Genomic DNA, 20,509 nt, shown 5'->3' with positions numbered 1-20,509 from the left:
TCAACTTAGAGAGAAGGGTGTTGTGGGGGCCTGTGTCAAAGGCCTTGAAGAAGTCCATATAGATGACATCCATAGGTCTTCTCTTGTGCACTGACACAGTCACTCCACTGTAGAAAGCCACTAGGTTGGTCAGGCAGGATTTGCCCTTGTAAAGCCATGCTGGCTGTCCTGAATCACGTCCCTGTCCTTCATGTGCCTTAGTATGTCTTCTAGGAGGATCTGTTCCATGGTCTTGCCAGGCACAGAGATGAGGCTGACAGGTCAGTTGTTCCTGGGGTCCTCCTTTCTACCCTCTTTAAAATGGGTGTAATGTTTCCTCTCTTCCAGTCACCAGTGACTTCACCAGACTGCCATGGCTTTTCAAATATCATGGACAGTGGCTTCGCAACTACATCAGCCAATTCCTTCAGGACTCTGGGATGCATCTTATCAGGTTCCATGGACATGTGAACGTTCAGGTTCCTCAGATGGTCAAGAACCTTGTCTTCACTTATGGTGGGAGGGGCTTTTTCTCCCTAGTCTCCATCCTGTGAGTCATCAACTTGAGAGCCATAAGGAGAGGGGTTGCCAGTGGAGACTGAGGCAAAAAGTTGTTGAGAATCTCAGCCTTCTCCTTGTCTGTTGTTACTAGTTCACCACTGTTGCTCATCAGGGGGATGCACTTTCTTAACCTTCCTTTTCTGGTTTACATACCTGTTGTGAGGGACCAGCCCTCCGGATCTACTTTGGGAAATGGTATTGAAACCCCCTTGAGGCCCCTGCTCATATGCATCCCAAAGGGCCTACCTGGGAGGATGGAGACTGCAGTAATGGCCTGCATACGGCCTCGGGCCTACATAGATGAGATAATGACAACAATTGAGATAACGACAGTGATCAAGGGGTGGAGGGGGCGGAGGTCCACTCCAGCCACTCACACATGTATGGCTCAATCACATGTACTCCTTGTGAAATCTAGTTTCTAGGCCTATAAAATAGGGGGCTGCAATGGTGGGCTTTGGGAGTTTCATTAACACTGACCATCGACATCGACCCTCCCCCATTGGTTGGACCAATGTCACTAGATCCAGGACTGGTGATTTTCCTGTCCTTGTCATCTCTCTCTCTTTATCTCTCTCTTTCTCTCCCCTCTCACCTTTTTCTTCTCATCCCCTTTTCCTTACTTAATATATACCTGTGGGTAGTTTTGTTTAGGTTGCTCAGTATTAACTCCTACTAGTGTAATAAATGTGTTATTTGTTATAAGCAGACCTTGTGTGTTGCTACACTTTAAGCTGATCAAGGAGTATCGGGTCGAGCTTTTACTCGGACTGTCACACATTTACTCTCTCTGGGAAAAGACCAGGTCTGAGAGAAGGATTTTGAGACCAGCTGCACCTCGGCTCCTCTCTGAAGGAAGTCTAGAAAGCAAGGGGGTTCAGTCCTAATCTCCCTGGGCTGCCCAGTCTGAGTTGTGACACGTACAGGACTGGATCCAGCCACACCTAGACTCCTCTATTGCAGCAGGAGCTTAGAAAGCAAGGGGGTCCAGTTCTAACCTTCCTGGGTTATTAAATCTGGGCCGTATCACCTGTAGAAGCTCTTCTTGTTTCTCTTTACTTCCCTTGCCAAGTTCAGCTCCAGCTGCACCTTGGCCTTCCTGACCTCATCCCTACACAACTAAGAAGCATCCCTACACAACTAGGAAGCATCCCTACACTCTGCCCAGGATACCTGTCCCCACTTCCACTGCCTGTGTAATTCCTTCTTGCCTTCTAGTTTGACCAGCAGCTCTCAACTCAGCCACGCTGGTCTCTTGTCTTCTTTGTCTTATTTCTTGCACCTGGGGATTGAGATCTCTGGTGCTCTATGAAAAGCATCCTTAAAGATCTGCCAGCTCTGTTCTGCTCCCTGCCAGCTCTGTTCTGCTCTGTTGTGCTGTGTTCATTCTGAGAATCATAGAATCATAGAATCATAGAATCATAGAATCATAGAATCATAGAATCCTAGGGGTTGGAAGGGACCTCATAAGATCATCTAGTCCAATCCCCTGCCAGAGCAGGGTCACCTAGAGTACATCACACAGGAATGCGTTCAGGCGGGTTTTGAATGTCTCCACTGAAGAAGACTCCACAACCTCTCTGGGCAGCCTGTTCCAGTGCTCTGTCAGTGCTCACACATTGAGCAGTGTAAGGCTAATGATATTGCTTTCTAGCTCATTTTGGTTTGGCTTCCTTAAAGCAAGGAGGGGAGTAATTTCATTTAATAGATTTTAAATTATATAATTATTTACTAACAATGAAATGGTCATCCCTTGATTGCAATATTAATTTTAAATTAGGCAATCCTTCTGAAATCCTATGTCAATCCATGATCTCAATTTGAAAGATGAAGGTGGATTTGGGGTAAGGAAAACAGTAATTTTACTTGGGAAATAAAACAGTATTAGGGATGCAAAACTACACAAAACCTTCCCCACAATTTTAATCATATAGCAGCAGAATATTTGGAAAATAGTCATTTCTCAAAGCTTTAGAGATGAAAAAAATAAAGTATGTTCTAAAAATATTTTCTTTCTTAAGTTCAGATACTTCAAAGCATGGCTAAAAGAAAAATAGTCTTTCATCACACAAACAATATCTTACAATTTCCTTGTTAGCTTCTTTTAATGCTGTGATGGAAAATACATGGGAAGCAACAACTCTGCACATTATTCTGTCTGCTAGAAGTAGCAATTTTTTCCAAGGCTCATGTGCAAATTCTGATTAGAGAGTTATGCCATGCAGAGTTCATTAAACTCTCGTAGCTGTTTTAGCAAAATTAGAAGCCAGCTTAATATTGAACTTAAGTTATGCAATAAAAATGAGCTGCTGCTTTGCTGCTTGAAATTATTAAATTAGTTTCAGGGCTGAAATGCATTCTGATTTTATATTTTCCACCCAATGTATCAGAAACTCAGAAGTATTTAGGCAGTGTATTTGTATATTTGAAAATGACTTTGCATTGGCTAAGAGCCTAAAAATCTACATCCTCTAAAAGTCAAGTTTTCCTGTTCATCAGGGAACTGTCCCATGTCTAGGAATAGTTTAAAGCTTGAGACAATTCAGTACTTTAAAATAATAAAAACATTTAATAAGAAAATAACATTATAATTTTGTTTTCCTAATGCTGAAGAAGCTACTCAAAGACAAGTCTGTCAAAGAAATTAACTTGTGTAAGTACCTGATGGGGTCTACAAGAAAGCTGGGGAGGGACTTTTCACAAGGCCAGGTAACAATAGGACAAGGGATAATGGCTTTTAACTGGAAAATAATAGATTTAGGTTAGACATTAGGAAGATATTCTTCACTATGAGCATGGTGAGACACTGGAACAGGCTGCTCAGGGAAGCAGTGGATGCCCCCTCCCTGGAAGCATTGGATGGGGCTTTGAGCAAGGTGGTCTAATGGGAGATGTTCCTGCCCATGCAGGGAGGCTGGAACTAGGTGATCTTTAAGGTCCCTTCCAACTCAAACCATTCTATAATTCTATTACATGATTCTATGATTATTCATTAACTGAAAAGTCGGGTATGTTTCTAAGAGTGCAAAAATATTTATAATAGTGAACGCAAAATTAGGGAACGTTCATATCTAAATACAATGTGTACTTGAAAGAAGACTAGAATCACTGCATGTCTCTGATGTCTTTTTAAGTGCTATATGAAATCAATTAATCTTAAAAAAATAAATATACACTACACTCTAACAACAGTAAAACTGCAGATTAATCTTTTTTACAACAAAAATATTATCTGAAAAACCATCAAGTAAGCCAGCCTTACAATAACTTCTCTGACAAAGTTAATGTCCCTGTGGACTATTTTCCTTGATTACATAATTAAGTAGAAATATACAACAACATAATGATATTTTTAGCATCATCTGCCAGAAGAAATGGGAGATGATTTAATTGTTCAGTGCTCACAGATAATGTCCTTTGTCTACAGACATCTTCAATTTTAGAGTAAGATGTTTTATATGGATATGTGTGTTAACATGAGGCAACGTTGGAAACACACTTAGATCTTCATGCTCCCAGTTTATAAATTTACTTCTCTTTCTTCTACATGACAAAGGTCCAAGAGAAATTTCTGTGCCAGAAAACACATATTATTTAAGAAGAAAAGCGTATCTTTTAATACAGACTGTATTTTTCTGAACCAATTAAGAAAGTCTGAATGATAAAACTGTAATACCTATTCATGATCTTACTGACTAAAGAGCAATAATGTATTTTATTTGCTTCTCTTCAGGGCCAGGTATGACATTTCTCAGTGTGTTTTTTTTTAAAAGAATCACTGTTCCAGCAAAGACATTTATCTGTCACATTTAAATAACATTTGGACAAGGCTAACCTTGAAGCTGAAATCCAAACCTGAATTTAAAATACCAAATAAGTATAAGATGGACTGATTTATATACAAAGATCAGAATTTAGAAGTTTTTGGTCATTCACTACAAGAGCAAGAAACCAGATAATGAAGCTGTGAATCCATCATCTCTCATCACGATTAGAATTCAAATTATAGTAAAAAGAGAGAGAGTTAACATGATCAGCAGTGTCTCCTGCATTGTAACTGACAGGGGGTACAAAATCATCATGGCGGGAAAAGACCCTGAAGATCATCAAGTAACCATCTGCTGTACAACCCTTAAACCATCTTATGAAACACCATGTCTGTCCCTTTTTTGAACAACCCCAGGGATTGTGCCTCCACCACCTCCCAGGGCAGCCTTTTCCAGTGCCTCACCACTCACTCTTTCTGTGAGGAAATTTTTTCAAATATTCAGCCTGAACCTCCCCTGGCATAACTTGAGCCCATTTCCTCGTCTTATCGCTCATCACCAGGGAGAAGAGGCCAACATCCACCTCACTACAACCTCCTTTCAGGTAGCTGTAGAGGGTGATGAGGTCTCCCCTCAGCCTCCTCTTCTTCAGGCTGAACAGCCCCAGGTCCCTTGGCCTCTCCTCATAAGGCTGCTTCTCAAGACCCCTAATCAGCCTAGTTACCCTTCTCTGTACTCCTTGTCACGATCCGGTATTCAGATACGTGGCACCTTTTTATTAAAGGTGATCCCAAATGGTGAAATTAAGATGCAAACGAGGTCAGATGTCACACACACAACAAACTTTTATTAGAGTAACACAGCAAAGTCCCTAGAGTGGATAGGACAGGGAGGAAAACAGAGACAGAAAAGAAAGGAGAAAGCAGAAATACAGAGGACAGCAAGCAAGAGCATAGTTACCACCACGGTCCAGCGATGTCGTCGGTGGGGAAGTGGTTCCTGGTGGGGAAGTGCTTCCAATGCACCCATAGTGTCCCAGATTTTTATACAGTTCTTGCCCACTGCACCCCCACTTTTCTCCCTGAATAAGGGAGAAAATCCTGCTATCTTCTCTGTGCTCCTCCGAGATAGCAGGGGGGTAGGTATGGCTCCAGGGCTATGTCCTGCAGATAGTCTTTGTTTGGCTAAGTGTTAAGACCAGCCATTTCAAAGAGGAGGTTGAGACAACTGGCACCACAGGATTAGTTTATTGCAGTGGAGTTTCAGTCCTAGGAAGTGGCTTGAGACCAGCACTCTTTGTCTTGTCCTGCTAAGTTGGTGGTTTTCATGAGATATCATATCAAGGCCTGGTTATCACTGAATACTCTGTTCCCAGCACCAGCTGTAGATATCCTTTTTTTTTTCCAAGCTCAGCATGTCCCACATTAAACTCCCCAGTTCTCAGGTACACATTGCAGGAGGGGAAGCAAAACAGTTGAGTGGGTTGCTGAGACAACTCTTTAGTCCATCAACAAATGTTGTTCAACTCTCAGATGCCACAAGACAGACAACAGATATCCTGAGTGCCAAAGTCCATCACTTATCTCTTGGATTGTTCGAGACAAGCACTGTACATTCTGAATGCCACACTCCTCCAGCACCTTGATGTCCTTCCTATTCTGCAGTGCCCAAAACTGCACACTGTGCTCAAGGTATGACCTCTCCAAGGCCGAGTAAAGGGGCAGGACCTACCTACTCCTGCTGGCCACACTATTTCTGATGCAGGCCAGGATGGTGTTGGCCTTCTTGGCCACCTGGGCACACTGCTGGCTCATGTTCAGCCATCTGTCAATCAGCACCCCAGGGTCTTCTCTGCTGAACACCTCTCCAGCCACTTCCCAAGCCTGTATTGCTGCTGGGAGTTGTTGTGGCCAAAGTGCAGGACCCGATATTTGGCCTTATTGAAACTCATGCCATTGGCCTTGGCCCAGTGGTCAAGCCTGTCTAGATCCCTCTGCAGAGTCTTCCTGCCCTCAAGCAGATCAACACTTCCACCCGGCTTAGTGTCATCTGCAAACTTGGTGAGAGTGCACTCTATCCCCTCATCCAAGTCACGAACAAAGATGCTAAACAGCAGCGGCCCCAGCACCGAGTCCTGGGGAACACCACTTAGACCAGCCACCAACTGGATTTAACTCCATTGATCACAACTCTTTGGATGCGGCCATCCGACCAGTTTTTTATCCAACAAAGTATATGTGCATCCAAGCCATGAGCAGCCAGCTTCTCTAGGAGAATCCTGTGGGAAACCTTGTCAAAGGCCTTGCTAATGTCAAGGTAGACATCATCCACAGGCCTTCCCTCATCCAACAAGCATCAGTGCATCATTATGAATGATTAAAGAAGTTTGCTCATAATTAGGTAAGATTATATATTCTTTGACTCTTGCTTCTTAAAAAGTAGTTTTTATGAGAAAATGTTCTAAAGTTTCTCACTGTTTGACTTTTAAATATTTGAATGTCAACCAGTAGTTTTGATTAAGGTGAATGATCTCTCTTTTCAGTTTTTCTTTTTTTTTCTTTTTTTTTTTTTTCTTATCTTCTTTTTCCCTTTTCTTCCAAAGGGAAGGCATCAAATGAACGTAGCAAAAATCTCTCAAACCCAGATGAAATGTTTTATACAATGTGTTCTCCAACACCTCTTAGAATTATAAATTATTTTTATACACAACAGCAGCAGCAGATAGAAATTTTGAACTTGTTTCTCTCCACATTAAAGTGGAGAGAAAGAGAGAAGCAGGAAAAGGGGCCCAGCAGAATGCAGGGTTAGTAAAATGATTGTGAAGAAGGGCTCTGACCAATGAAGAATATTAATGAAATAGAAAGGATACTAAGTTATACATTATCTCTTATCAGTGATAGAGATTTATGTTTCTTGCTTAGTCTACACATTTCCTTCAATATCGTTGATGAAAATCTTGGCAACTTTTTTTTTTTTTTTCCTTTTTCCTAGCATTCTAGACTAAAACAGTAATTAACACTAAAATTATTGCCTCGAGTCTATAACTGTAAGTAAAAAAATGTGGTCAGTTTTCTTTTTTCTTTTATTAATCTATTTCATGACCCAAATAAATGTTTTTTTGCTAAATTAATCTGGACTTCCTTGTGTCAGTCTTAATCTGACAAAATGGTTTTAAAATTTTGAAAAATAATGAAAAAGAAAAAAGTTTTCAATAAGGCTTTTGAGACTTTAGAGATATCTCAGACACATCTGAGAGCTAATTTTAGTCTTCCAAAGTTATAAGAATAAAGAGAAAGGATGACAAAAAAAGCCATCTGAAATCAAGTCTTTGGGGACTGCTGGTAAACCAGCATGTATTTAATTTTATTATTATCTTAACATTTATATTTAGAATGTTCAGGTTTAGTATGCAATAGAAATATAAAACCGGAAAGTAAAATTAATCAAACTTCTGTTGACTATCAAAAGAAAAACAAAATAGTCTGGATTTTAGTGCTACCTGTCTTTCCATCATGGACACTGTTGTAGAAAACCACCATGCTGATTATAATAATCTCAGTGGATTCTGGATTTAATTTTTTGGGTTTAGTTTGTAGTATGAGAAAACTTTGAATCAAACTAGAATTATTTGTGAACAGTAGAAGCTGAGTAAAGACCAGGCTTCTCACACAAACAAGATATGGGACAATTTCAACACTATAATGCTGCTTTATTTAGAAATCTATCTTTAGTATTACTTTATCAATTCCTCAGGCAAGGCTGACATGAAACCTTACTTGGAGTGAGCAGAATTTTCAGCTAATGTCTGGAAATACCAGGTAGTGATCTGTTATGCTCAGATCCCACATATTACCCAAGAACTGAAGTGAAAAGCAAGTAAGACCAGGCTGATCACCTGAATAAAATGACCATCCCATTCCTTAGAAGAGAGATGCTGGAAATGTGAGCAAAAAATACTTCCATGCTACCAATTTGCAACATAAAGAACACATTTAATGTCTTCATTGATAAGTCAAACCTCTTTTCTTCTTTACCTGATGAAATAAAGTAATACAAGATAGGGGTTTCATTTCACTAACAAACTATTTTTTTTTTTTCTTGATGAAAACAAGATTAAAAATTAGATTCAATTTAGAGAACAATTAAAGGAAAGATACAGACACGTTTTACAGCTGAGTTGGTGGTATCACACTATTATTCTGCACAACCTTACTGATACTCTATTTCTATATTGATATAAGAAAGTTACTTTTTAATTCAAATTTGGAATTTATACAGTGCTAAATCAAGCATGACAAAGTCACAGAATCGAAATTTTATGCAAATTACAAAAGTCAGTTCTGATCTTCAGCCCTGGTGCTTTCACCACAGTGTGTGAAAGCCATAAAAATTACTCACACAACAAAAAGAATTCCGTGGAATCAAAGCTTATGTTGAGAGCAGACACCTTTAAAAACATTCTAACTTTTCCAACATGCCTCTCAACTTAAAAAAAAAAACAAAAACAGACCAAATTCTGCCTTAATTTTATCTGATGAAGTAACCATAATAAGGACACTGTTATAATTTTACAGACAGGATAGGCCCATTAGCAAATCTTTTGAATAGCATATTTTGGAATTTACAGCAAATTCTGTGGGAAACAAATACCAAGGAACCATATGCATGAAACAAGATTATTCATCTAATGCAGCTAGTTATACTGTTTATATATAAACATGAAATTTGTTTTCCAGCAGAGATTATGTCTGGGTTTTAGCTGATTAGAAATCAAATGCCACTCTGAGCATGTGTCTATTTGAGTATTTTAGTTCAGATCAGGAGCGCACGTTTGAACTGAATCCTTTTTTCCCACTCCGACTCTGAGATTCACATCAAAGACCAATCTTGAGGCATATAAACAGGTTTCCTTTCAGAGAAAACAAAATTGGAATATACACTACATAAATGAACTTAAGGTGCTTCAGCTGTCAGTAAATCCACTGTACCAGACTAGATTAGACTAGATCTACTCTGAAGTAAAATCCCCAACAGGCAGTGTGGATTTTAGATCCTCAACACCAACTGATACACTGTACAGCTTTGTTCCTGTTAGTCCACAATATTTATTAACAAGGATGTAGCCAAAGTCACAAATATTCCTTTATTTCATTTTAAAAAACAGGTCATCTCTCTTCCTTCTACTATCAGATTTACCTGAAGATTTAATTTCTAATTATCATTGAATTCAATAATCAAGTTTACAGCTTACACACGGTAGCAAACAAAAAATCTATGTACACCAACACAACACACATACACAATTTTTCTGTTGGCATGCAGCTTAAGTGATTATCAGCTTTTCCACAGGCAGGACATCTTCAGTCTTTCAATTACTTCTCCTTTTGAAAGATTAATCAATTTTTTTAAAAAATATATATAAATAATATCTCAAATTTCAGTTCTATTAACGGCCTTCTGCATGCTTTAAAACATTTTTTATTTAACATTTCCCAGAATTAATCTTTCCCACCTCCAGCTATTGTGCTTACAGAATGCTCTCTGGAATTATGTGAGAATACTATTTTTCCTGAAGCCTGGTTTGTTACAGTGATACAAATGCAAAGCCATTTCCATTGACATTTGTGGTGGTTTAGGCCTAACAGGACAACAAAGGAACAGCCCCATGGACACTCACTCAACTCCCCCTCACACACACTCTGTGATGAGGAGGACAAAGCTCATGGATCAAGACAAAGGACAAGGAGGGTTCTTCACCGATTAAGGTCCTGGGAAAAACAGACTCAACTTGGGGGGAAAAAAAAAATAATAATTAATTTCACACAAATCAAACACACAGGACACAGACAACACAAAGAGCAGTGTTTGCATATGTTACTCCATCCCTCCCTTCTTCCCAGGCCCAAATCCCTTTGTTCCCGGTTTCTCTCCTTCCTTCCCCTCAGCGGCAGAGGGGGACAGGGGATGGGGTTTAGAGTCAGTTCATAGGCTGGTGGTTCCTGCTGCTCCTTCCTCCTCAGGAAGAAGGATTCCTTACAGTCCTCCCCTGCTTCCCCACAGGGTCCCTGCCATGGGAGAGAGTCCTCCACCAGCCTCTCCTTCATGAGTCCTTCCCACCAGGTCTGGCGCTGCTCCAGCCTGGGCTTCCCACACAGTCACGGGCTGCTTCAGGAACAACCAACTCCCCTGGCGCCGGGGTCTTCCACAGCTGCATAATCAGAGTCCACTGGCAGCAAATCCACTGGCCACAAAATCCAAGTCCACTGGCCAGGTTCACCCCTCCTGGCGCTTTCAGGGGATGTTCCACCACGTTTCTCTATGAGTGCAGGGGGACAGCTGCCATCTCGCCATGGGTTGCAGGGAAACTTCTGCTTGGGCACCTTCTTCCCCTTCTTCCTCACAAACCACCAGCACCACTCTGCTTCTCCAGCACAGCTATTGTCTTGTTCTTTAAGTGCTCCTCTGCTCAGGTCTCATTTCAGTTCTTTCGTATGTTAATGGCAGAGGCGCATCTATTGTCCCTCTGGTGGCTCCTTGGCAAGGTTTGGAGCAGTGGGAGGTTCTGAACTTCTTACCAGAGCCACCCTGGGGCCCTTCCCCTGCTACCAAAAAAACCCACCAAACAACATTTAACACTGATATCAACTACTTACGTTATACTCCAGTTCAGCAATTTAATTTTGTTTTATAATTGTGTTCTTAATGATGAACTGGACAATCACCTCCTGGTATCAATATAGTCTGGATTCACATTCCAGAAAAGCAAGGTCAAGCACTAACCCTCAAATAATGAAAAGAAACAGCTGAGGATGAAAGTCCATTTGAAAGCACAAACCTTAGGCTAATATTCGTTTCTCCTCTTAGGAAGTTTAATGGGTTTGAAAATTGCTGTGTAGCAGTCTCTAGTTGCTTGTAAATCCAGACTTCAGAGACAAGGAACGTCAAAGAAAAGAGACAGTATGGAGACAGTAAGTAGATGTCAACCTATGCCTTTTTTTTTTTTTTTTAATGTATTTCTTAAAGAAGATAATAAATCCTTTGAAGTTTAGGCTGATTTGAAAATCTAAGCTGTAAACGTTCAGACTCCTACTTAATTTTGAAAACCTCACTGTTGCATAACTTAAAATACTTTGATCTTTTTTAGCTGCTTTACAGTGGGACTTTGAGCTTCTAGTTCTTTTTACATAACTGAAATATCATGTATAAGCACATGATGGAAAACTATTTTTTTAATTGGACACATACAAAAGTATAGGACTTCCACTATGCAATATTTTCTCTTTTTTTTTTTTTTTTTTTAATTGTATATGTGGGTGTTTGAGCTCTGGATTCCACCCTTTTTAAGAGTTCTTCACACTAAGAAAACCACAATCGGGGCTGCTCTTTCAGACAAATTGATGCCCTGGCTATTAAGGTCATTATATGTCCCATAGCATATTTTCAGTGGGATGCTCTGTGCTTCCTGTACTCAAATAGAAAGTTCCTAATTGCATTGTGCCCCTTATTATTATCTCTCTGCATAATATTCTAACAGTGAAGGGAATATTTTGCCACTAAAGTGGTTATGTATTACTTCTATGTTGTTTTCCACAATTAAGCAGATGTTGCATAAGTAATGTTGCAAGAGTGACTGCATTTTATTATACTCAGTGAATAAATTTTTTTTGTATGCATCTCTGATAAAGATAGCCATGAGACAAATTGTGTTCATCATGTATCTCTTCTAACCTTGACTCTGCCCAGTAATCCGTCTCCCTTAGAGCTATGTCGAGTTTATGTGAACTTTCTAACAAGCCTCAAAAAAGTCTTTTGGAGAGATATTCCTGGGCACAAAAACTTACTCTCCAGTCTTCTGCGAGAAGAATAGTCAATGGATAGAATTCAACTGATTTTCAGTCTAGCTTCTGAAACCACACTAAACTAAAGGACACATACTCAAAACAAACACACAATCAATCAATAAAACACACAACCAAACACAGAATGATTAAATAAATCCCATTGTATGTGGCTTTTTCTCACTGAAACACTTCTTTCTTTACTGAATTTTGTCTGAAAGAAACATTTTTTGTGCCATCAAATTCTAAACAAAATATGTTTTGTGCATCTTTGAGGAGATAAAGCAACCCACAGATTTTTGGAGGAAGAGAAATCTCACCCTCATCCAATAATGTACTAGTTTTCCTCTTAATTATAAAACATTAATTAAGATAATCACCTTAGACTATGCTGAACAGAGAATTATAAACAAGTATTTCAGTTCAGCATCTCAGCTACCAACTCCACAGGAAATGGTTTAGTGTGCAGATTGAAAATATAAATAAATCCATGATAAATGTAATTTGTTCCAGGGCTATCCCTATTGTATATGCAATAGAAAAATATAATCACTGAGCATAATAAATACCCTCAACTGAGCTTCACAGACAGAGCTTTCTGTTTGGAAAAATTCTTCATGTATAAAATAAAAAAATAGTAATTGAAATAGCTAGAATGATTCTATAACTCAGTAAAATAAACTTGAAGTTACAGTTTAACTATTCATTAACAAAAGGTTTTTTGTAGATGAGGGCTTTTTTGTAGATGAGGACTCTAACCTCCTTCTGGGGTTAATGGACAAAAATCATACATCAACATATATTCCAACCATTTTCTGTAAGCAACAAAGATTACAGAAAATAATAAATACTCTTTTGGATTTTTAAGTCTTGTTGAACACAAGACTGAGTCCTGAGACATTGGTTTTGCTGGCAAAAGCCATCAGAATAGTGTCTCAAATTAAGAACTGTGTTTCTTCAGTCAACTTGTGTGGTGTTTCAAAAATTGAAGTTTACAAATAAATGGACTAAAATAAAAAAAATCCTAACTCCTCCCCTAAACAGTAATATTTTTTTTTCATCTATTAAATATTTTTCAAGTTGTTTTTGTGGGTTTTATTTCCCACAATGTGGCAAAACGAGAATACATGATGGTGCAGTTTATGGGTTTGACTGGCAGTTGTCTGGAATATGCCAAGAAGCCATCGTGCTGTATGTCACTGAAGGATGAAAACTCTTCATAAGTTCCAGTACATTGAGAATGAAGGAGGCTTACTGAATTATATATGCAAATGAGTAACATAATCAGCACAGTGCTTTATTTAATTTCTTATTGAATTCTGTGTATTATAGACCATCCCCAAACTCTCACTTTTGACGCGTTGCATAATTTTGCACTGAAAATACTTACTACTCTGTTAAGGTTGTTAAAGGGCAATTTATCATTCAGAAGAGTCAGTGTAGATGCTGAGAGATGTCTGGTGTGAAGCATTTTTAGGAATGATAGGAGATGTGCCAAGGACCGAAACAAAAGGTTACACTAAAGGTGTTAACTGATGTTTGGAAATCCAAAAAGGTCTGTCTCTGCCTTCTGCTCTCTTATAGGCATTAATGGTCTTTTTGCACATAATCAGTTTAGCATTCTGGGGGCCCAAGTGCGGCCAAGGTACAAATATTCTTTCCATAAACCTTTGCCTCTTAAGTAAATGTACTGTCACATGGGAAAAGGGCTAGTTAGGTCTGAAAGGCCCTTGGGAAAAAAATAATTCTGCTATGTTAGTGAAATAATGGTAATACAACTACCATATTATTTAATACATCAAAAATATTTTTATGGGCTCCTAATTTAGATCTCCCTCCTTCAAAATATTTTCTTTGGTCTAAGGAAAAGTTGGCTGAATCATAACAATTTTCTGGTTTTCTTTGAACAGTTTTTAAAAACTGTAGTTTTTTCTTTGTGATTCAAAAGCTTTCACTTTCTTTCTCTTTTTTTTAAAAAACAAAACAAACAAACAAACAAAAAACCACAACGGAAACAAAACCCTAAAACCAACAAAAAAACCCACAAAAACAAAACTTGGATATCTTAGATATTGTGTTAACAAACATATGACCACTTAAGAAATAGAAATATTGACAGATGGAAGGATTTCCCAGCAGGAAAATTCTAAGAACTCTTCCTTCAACCACATTGAAATCTACTCAGTATTTTATTTAGTAAGTTTCCAATCCCTTCATGAATCACATATGAAAGTAGAGCTTAGTATTTCCAGAACTGGCCAGTTTATGAAACCAAGTAAACTAAAATAAAATCAAAGCCATACACATTAGGAGACTGCAATGTTATAATAAATCTAAGGGTACAATGTTGGACCAAACAAATTGCTACAAACTGCCAGTAAAATTCAGGTACACAATATTGAACTTTATGAAATCACACCAGCAGTCCAAAATAATCCATGCAAATTTTCATCCATCAGAAAACACTGGTCAGCTCAAGAACCTTAGGACAAAAGAAAATATTTCAGTTAAAAGCAAAGATGTCTCATGGCTGCTAATAAGATGTGAGACAAGCATAATTTTGAGAAGTGTAACATGCCTGTTATGAAGAATTTACATGAAATTTAATTTAATTTAATTTAATTTAATTTAATATAAGAGTTATTCATAGGCTGATAAGAAGCAGATCTATAGGGGGCAAATCAACCATAGGAAGCAGCAACTTACAGATTACCTCTTTCATAAAGTAATATAAATGTGTGCTAATTTCAAATATAAAAAAACCTAAAGCAGCCAGTGGAAACATTTACTGCATAAAAATTTTAACAGACTGTACCACGCTAAACATAGAAGGATTTTATCCCTAAAGGTGTAAGCCCTTTCATCTTTCTAAATACAACATTAAAGAATAAAGCCAGAATACACTTTAATTATTTTTCACGGCACTAATTGCATGCCTAGTTTTGCTAATATAAGCAATCTCTTTGAGTTTAAAGGCACTATAATTAAAATATGTGTATAAATCCAGTTTTTATCTCTAGAAGTATATAGATACCATTACCCTTTATAGGTCATTTAGATGTAGACAAATGTGTAATCACTAAATCCAAAGGTTCTACATCCCCTTTGAAATCAAAAGAGGTCGTGCATTATGTACACAATGAAGAATTTATATTGAAAAAGTAAATGGATAATGACAGACAGCTTTCAGAACTCTGAAGATGCCAGAGCCAGTAAGTACTTCTTTTGTTTGTTCACTGTTTCACTTTTTGTCTTACTTTATGAAGACACTATGTTGATGTACTTTAACTTTCTCTTCCATGTACTGTGTCCTCCTGCACCATCTTTATTGCACTTCTGTCACCTAATACTATCTAAACATCTTTTCTAGATTTGCTAAGAGTGTGTCCTCATACAGTGTTTTGTCTGGTCTGCTCTATTATCTCTGAAAATCTTTACACTTAGAAAACACAGGAATTTTTAAGTATCCATAGAAATATAAAAAATAGAATTAATATCAAGCTATTTAAAATAGTAAATACATTTTATGGATGGAAACACTGTTGTTTTTTTTTTTTTTTTCAAAATATTGATGCAAAATTTTGTAAGATTAGGTCTTTCCATTTAAATTAATCTTTTATTAGATAATTCATCCCATTGGTTGGAGTTATTTCTCTATACTATTATTGTGACTTAACATCTATTTCTATTAAATTTCTTGCCCTTCCTATCTTTACTCCAGTTAGAAGTGAAACTATAGTTACTTTTTAAAATTAGGGCTTAGTCATATACTTAATATTCACATGACACATACATGCATTTCTTTTGTATATAAAGGCACATTTGTGTGTATTTATTTGAATCTTAACCCTTATAATGAGTCTGAAACAATTACTTCCTATCACTGTGACTCAGCCTTTCTAGGTGAAAAGAAACTGATATTCATAATGTTTTTTATGCCTGTATTGTTTGTTTACAAGTGTAAGGATGAAAAAGAATAATCATCTGAGCTTCTTTGAGCTGGCTTTTTGGGCACAAGTTGCCTCTTCAACAAATTGATTTGAAGTTGGTTGCTGTCAGGACAGTGTTATCTCAAAACAAAAGGGTAATGAGTTTATTCCTTAGTGCAATGGAATTATCACAACAAATAAATTCATAATAATAAAGGTTGCATATACGTATGCATATCTATAAAACATAGGCTTGTATTTTTAAATTTTTACTAAAAGTATTCTTCCACAATATGTCTGTTGTGCGCAGATATCCATTCTGTGTTTGAAAACATTTAAAAAATATTTTAAAAATAAATAAGCATTAAATGAGCATTAGTTTTTTTGTTTGTTTGTTTTTCCTTAAGTCTTTCGAGGTAAATAAAGTTGTAGCAAAGAGTTTCATTCAAATAAACAAAGGATATATAAAAATAAAGGCATGTAAGCTTCAAAATAAACTAAATCAGCTTTTCCATTAATAAAATAAACCTAGGCTATAAAATTTACCAATGAACCAACCATAATCCTTATCTCTAATGTGTATCCAGCTGACAAGAAATTCAGTGAAAGATCATGTAATTCTCTGCCATTTTCCCTTCTTTTTAGTCAGTACCTTGAAAAATGTTCAAGGCAATAGACTTTTATGACTGCTCAGTCTTTCCTAAGTATAGATTAATTTCTGCAAACTCAATTCAATTTGATCTAAATTATAAAATGAACTAAACTAATTAAAAAAATTCCTGACTTTCAAACTACCTCCGCTTCTGCCTTTTTCTGCCAGTGGTCTACATTTGACATTAATCTGCACATACTTTGGAGGTGCAGCTAAGGATTACTTGTTCAAGAACAAAGCCCACCCATGCTCCAAAAAATATGTTTAGAACACAACACTTTCATACATGTAAACTGAGAACCACATGACCAATAGGGTCTACAGCTTAAATAACCCTCCATGTTATTTAAATACATTGGTACACTGTCAAATAACTTTTGTCTAGTGTACCAGTATATTTTTATACTCCATTTACAACAACTGTAGAAAAACACTTCTAAAAATAACAGATCTGAATAGCAATTGTCAGTACCCTGCTTACTTTAAATGGGGCACAGTAGAAGGTGTTCCCCAGATATTGTCGCCATGCATCTGTTCCTCAATATTTAATTTTTTATTTAATTTTCACATTTTATTTGGCCTTAAAGAGGTAAAATAAGACTAAAGCTGTGGGGGGAAAAAACCCTTTTCTTACTGTCACCTGTGCTGGTTTGGTTTGGTGGGCTTTTTGGTAGTGGGTGAAGGGCCCCATGGGTGGTTCCTGTAAGAAGCTACTAAAAGCTTCCCAAGCTCAGGTGGCCAATGCATAGCCATTAGAGAGACAATAGATGCACCTCTTTGATTAACATATGAACAAACTGCTATAAGATCTGAAACCAGAGACAGCAAGGCTCGAGAACTGGAAGCAGTGTTGTGGCCAAGATCCCAAGGTTGATGAGGAAGAAGTTGGAAGAAGGTGCCCCAGTACAAGCTGCCATCCAGCCCATGGCAAGATGGCAGGCTGCTCCCCTGCTTTCATGGAGGAACATGGTGAAACATTCCCTGAAGGCACCAACAATGGAGAATGTGTACTTGCAGCACGTGGACTTGGATCATGCAGGCATGGAAAACCCCGTGCTATGGGAGGTTCCTGTTCCCTAAGCAGCCTGTGACTATGGGAAGCCCAAGCTGAAGAAACTTGCAGCTGAGGGACTATACCTCGTGGGAAGGACTCAAACTGGAGAGGTTTTTCTAAAATTATTGTGCACAGTATAGCTATTGACAAGAAAAAAAAGTTCTTAACTGATTTTATAAGTCAAGGTCTGTGCTCTGCAGGCAGGTCCTCAGTTCTCCAGGGTTAAAAAAATTAATAAATCCCTGATTTACCATATTTAGAAAAAACTAAGTAGTTGCCAAGAAACTTCCTTTTCCAGGCTAAAAATGCAGTAGTGCCAGCATAATTTCTGTGTTTGAAGATAATTTAGTCTAACTATTAAGCTTCTGTAACTCAGCAGGAAGTTATGTTAAGGCTGTTTCATGGAAATAATTGTTATTAAGAATTCCAAAACAACATTTTATTTGTGTCTACTACTTTTATGCTTATAGCCAGTCTCCCCCTAAACTAAGCAGCAACAAACAACCCGTGAAGAGCAAGACAACAAAGGGTTCAGAGAAGTTGCACCACCTGTCCATTTTGTCATTTCCACAGTTTGCTCTGAAACCCACTGAAAGTAAATATGCTGAGGAAAAAAATACCTGAAGTGTTAAGTACCCATTTTAGAGTCTTAAGGACCACCAACAGGACCGTGGACACCAATGTTTCCTTCATCCTAACAGCCACATAGACACCTTCACTGCAGTATCCTCTAGTCAAAAGTAGTATTTACCACACTAATCCCAGGCCAATTCATAATGGGAGGCAGTAGCTTTTCAATTTCTAATGCTGAAAATTGTAGAAAAATAAAAAGGACAAAAACCCTCTTAATAATATTGTTTGTATTCAGAACACTGGTTTGGCTTTAAAATTCTCAACTATTTCATTTTCACAAAATCATAGGATGGTTTGGATTTGAAAGGATCATGTAGTTCCAATGCCCCTGCTTTGGCAGGAATACTTCTACTAGACTAGGTTGCTCAAAGCCCCATCCAACCTGGCCTTGAAGGCTTCCAGGGAAGAAGCACCCACAGCCTCCCTGGGCAATCTTTTCCAGTGTCTCACCACCCTCACAGGAAATGCACAACTAGTAGTCAGTCAGTTAGTAAAGGTTAACCATTTAATCCTTATCAACTACCTAGCAACTTATTTGTTAATAGGTCTTAGATCTAGAACAATGATTTAAATAACACCTGGCCAGGTGATAATACAGTAAGTGTACTTATCTGAAAGGATCCTGAAATGTAACAGTTTAGAACTTAGCAATGAAAGATTGCTTAATGTCACATTAACTAATAAAGACAATAAGTTAATATCTCTCACCCTCATACGGCCAGAGCTAGGTGTCCCTTTGTCCCAGTTCTCAACTCTTCAGAAATAATCCCTCTGGCATGCACCCGTGCTAGAGAGGAGAAGGCCCAGCACACCTCCTGGAAAGTGTACAGGAGCCTCTACAATCAAAGATGGGACCAGGCTTTCATAGAATAAAATGTATTGACTGTTGTCACTTAACTATTTAGCCATACCTCCAGAATCTCCCATTGGAGAATAAAAGGAAAACAGTGGAAAAAAAGGAGGAAGGCCCTCTTCTCACCAAGAAAACTCTTTTGTTTATCTATTCATTCATATTTTGTCTCCTTTTTGGGCCTAGTTGTGCTTAGGCTGGGCTTTGTGTTCTTCAACACTAGAGAGCAACTGGTGTTATGAACATCAATTTGGCTTCTGTTTGTACTTTCAAGGTTGTTACCAGCTCAGAACTTTCTAGGCGATTTGCTTTCCCATGGGAATCTTCCCACTCCAGGCCTGGGCATGTAAAATTGAGAGACAAAAACCAACTGAATCACAGAGTGAAGATGAGGCAGGCACACTGAGAGATGGAGCGTCCTCCTACAGGGACTCCAGAAATAGAGAAAGTACTCCAGGTGCCCCACTCCCAAGTCCTTCTCCTCACAGCTGTTCTCAATCCATTCTCTGCCTAACCTGTAACTGTGCTTGGGATTTCCCTGACCCAGGTGCAGGACTTTGCACTTAGCCTTATTAAAGTTCACGAGGTTGGCATGGGCTCCCCGCTCAAACCTGTCAAGGTCCCCCTGGCCTTCAACCACAGCACACAGCTCAATGTCATCAGCAAACTTGCTGAGGGTGCACCCAATTCCACTGTCCATCTCAGCAGCAAAGATGTTAAACAGTGCCGCTCCCAGTACTGACCCTTGTGGAATGCCACTCATCACTGGTCTCCATTTGGATCTCAAACCATTGACCACAATTCCTAGAGTCTGACCATCCAGCTAATTCCTTATCCACTGAGTGGTCTACCCATTGAATCCATCTTTCCCAATCAGAGACCAAGATGTCATGGGGGACAGTTTGGAACATTTTGCACAAGCCCAGGGAAATCATGTCAGTTGCTTTTTCCACCAGTGCTGTGACCCCACTGTAAAAAGCCACCAAATTTGTTAGGCACAATTTGCCATAGGTGAAGCCATGCTGGTTTCCACCAACCACCTCCACACCTTTCATGTGCCTTAGAAGAACCTTCAGGAGGATCTGCTCCATGTTCTTGCTGGGCACAGAGGTGAGACTGAGTGGCCTGTAGTTCCCTGGGTCATCCTTTTTTCTCTTTTTGAAAATGGGTGTTATATTCCCCCTTATCCAGTCAGTGGGAACTTCACCAGAGTGCCACAACTTTTAAAATATGATGGAAAGAGGCT

Source organism: Apus apus, chromosome 2 (assembly GCF_020740795.1).
Source record: "Apus apus isolate bApuApu2 chromosome 2, bApuApu2.pri.cur, whole genome shotgun sequence".
Lineage (NCBI taxonomy): Eukaryota > Metazoa > Chordata > Aves > Apodiformes > Apodidae > Apus > Apus apus.
The sequence above is the reverse complement of the archived record's forward strand: the minus strand, read 5'-3'. Positions refer to the sequence as shown.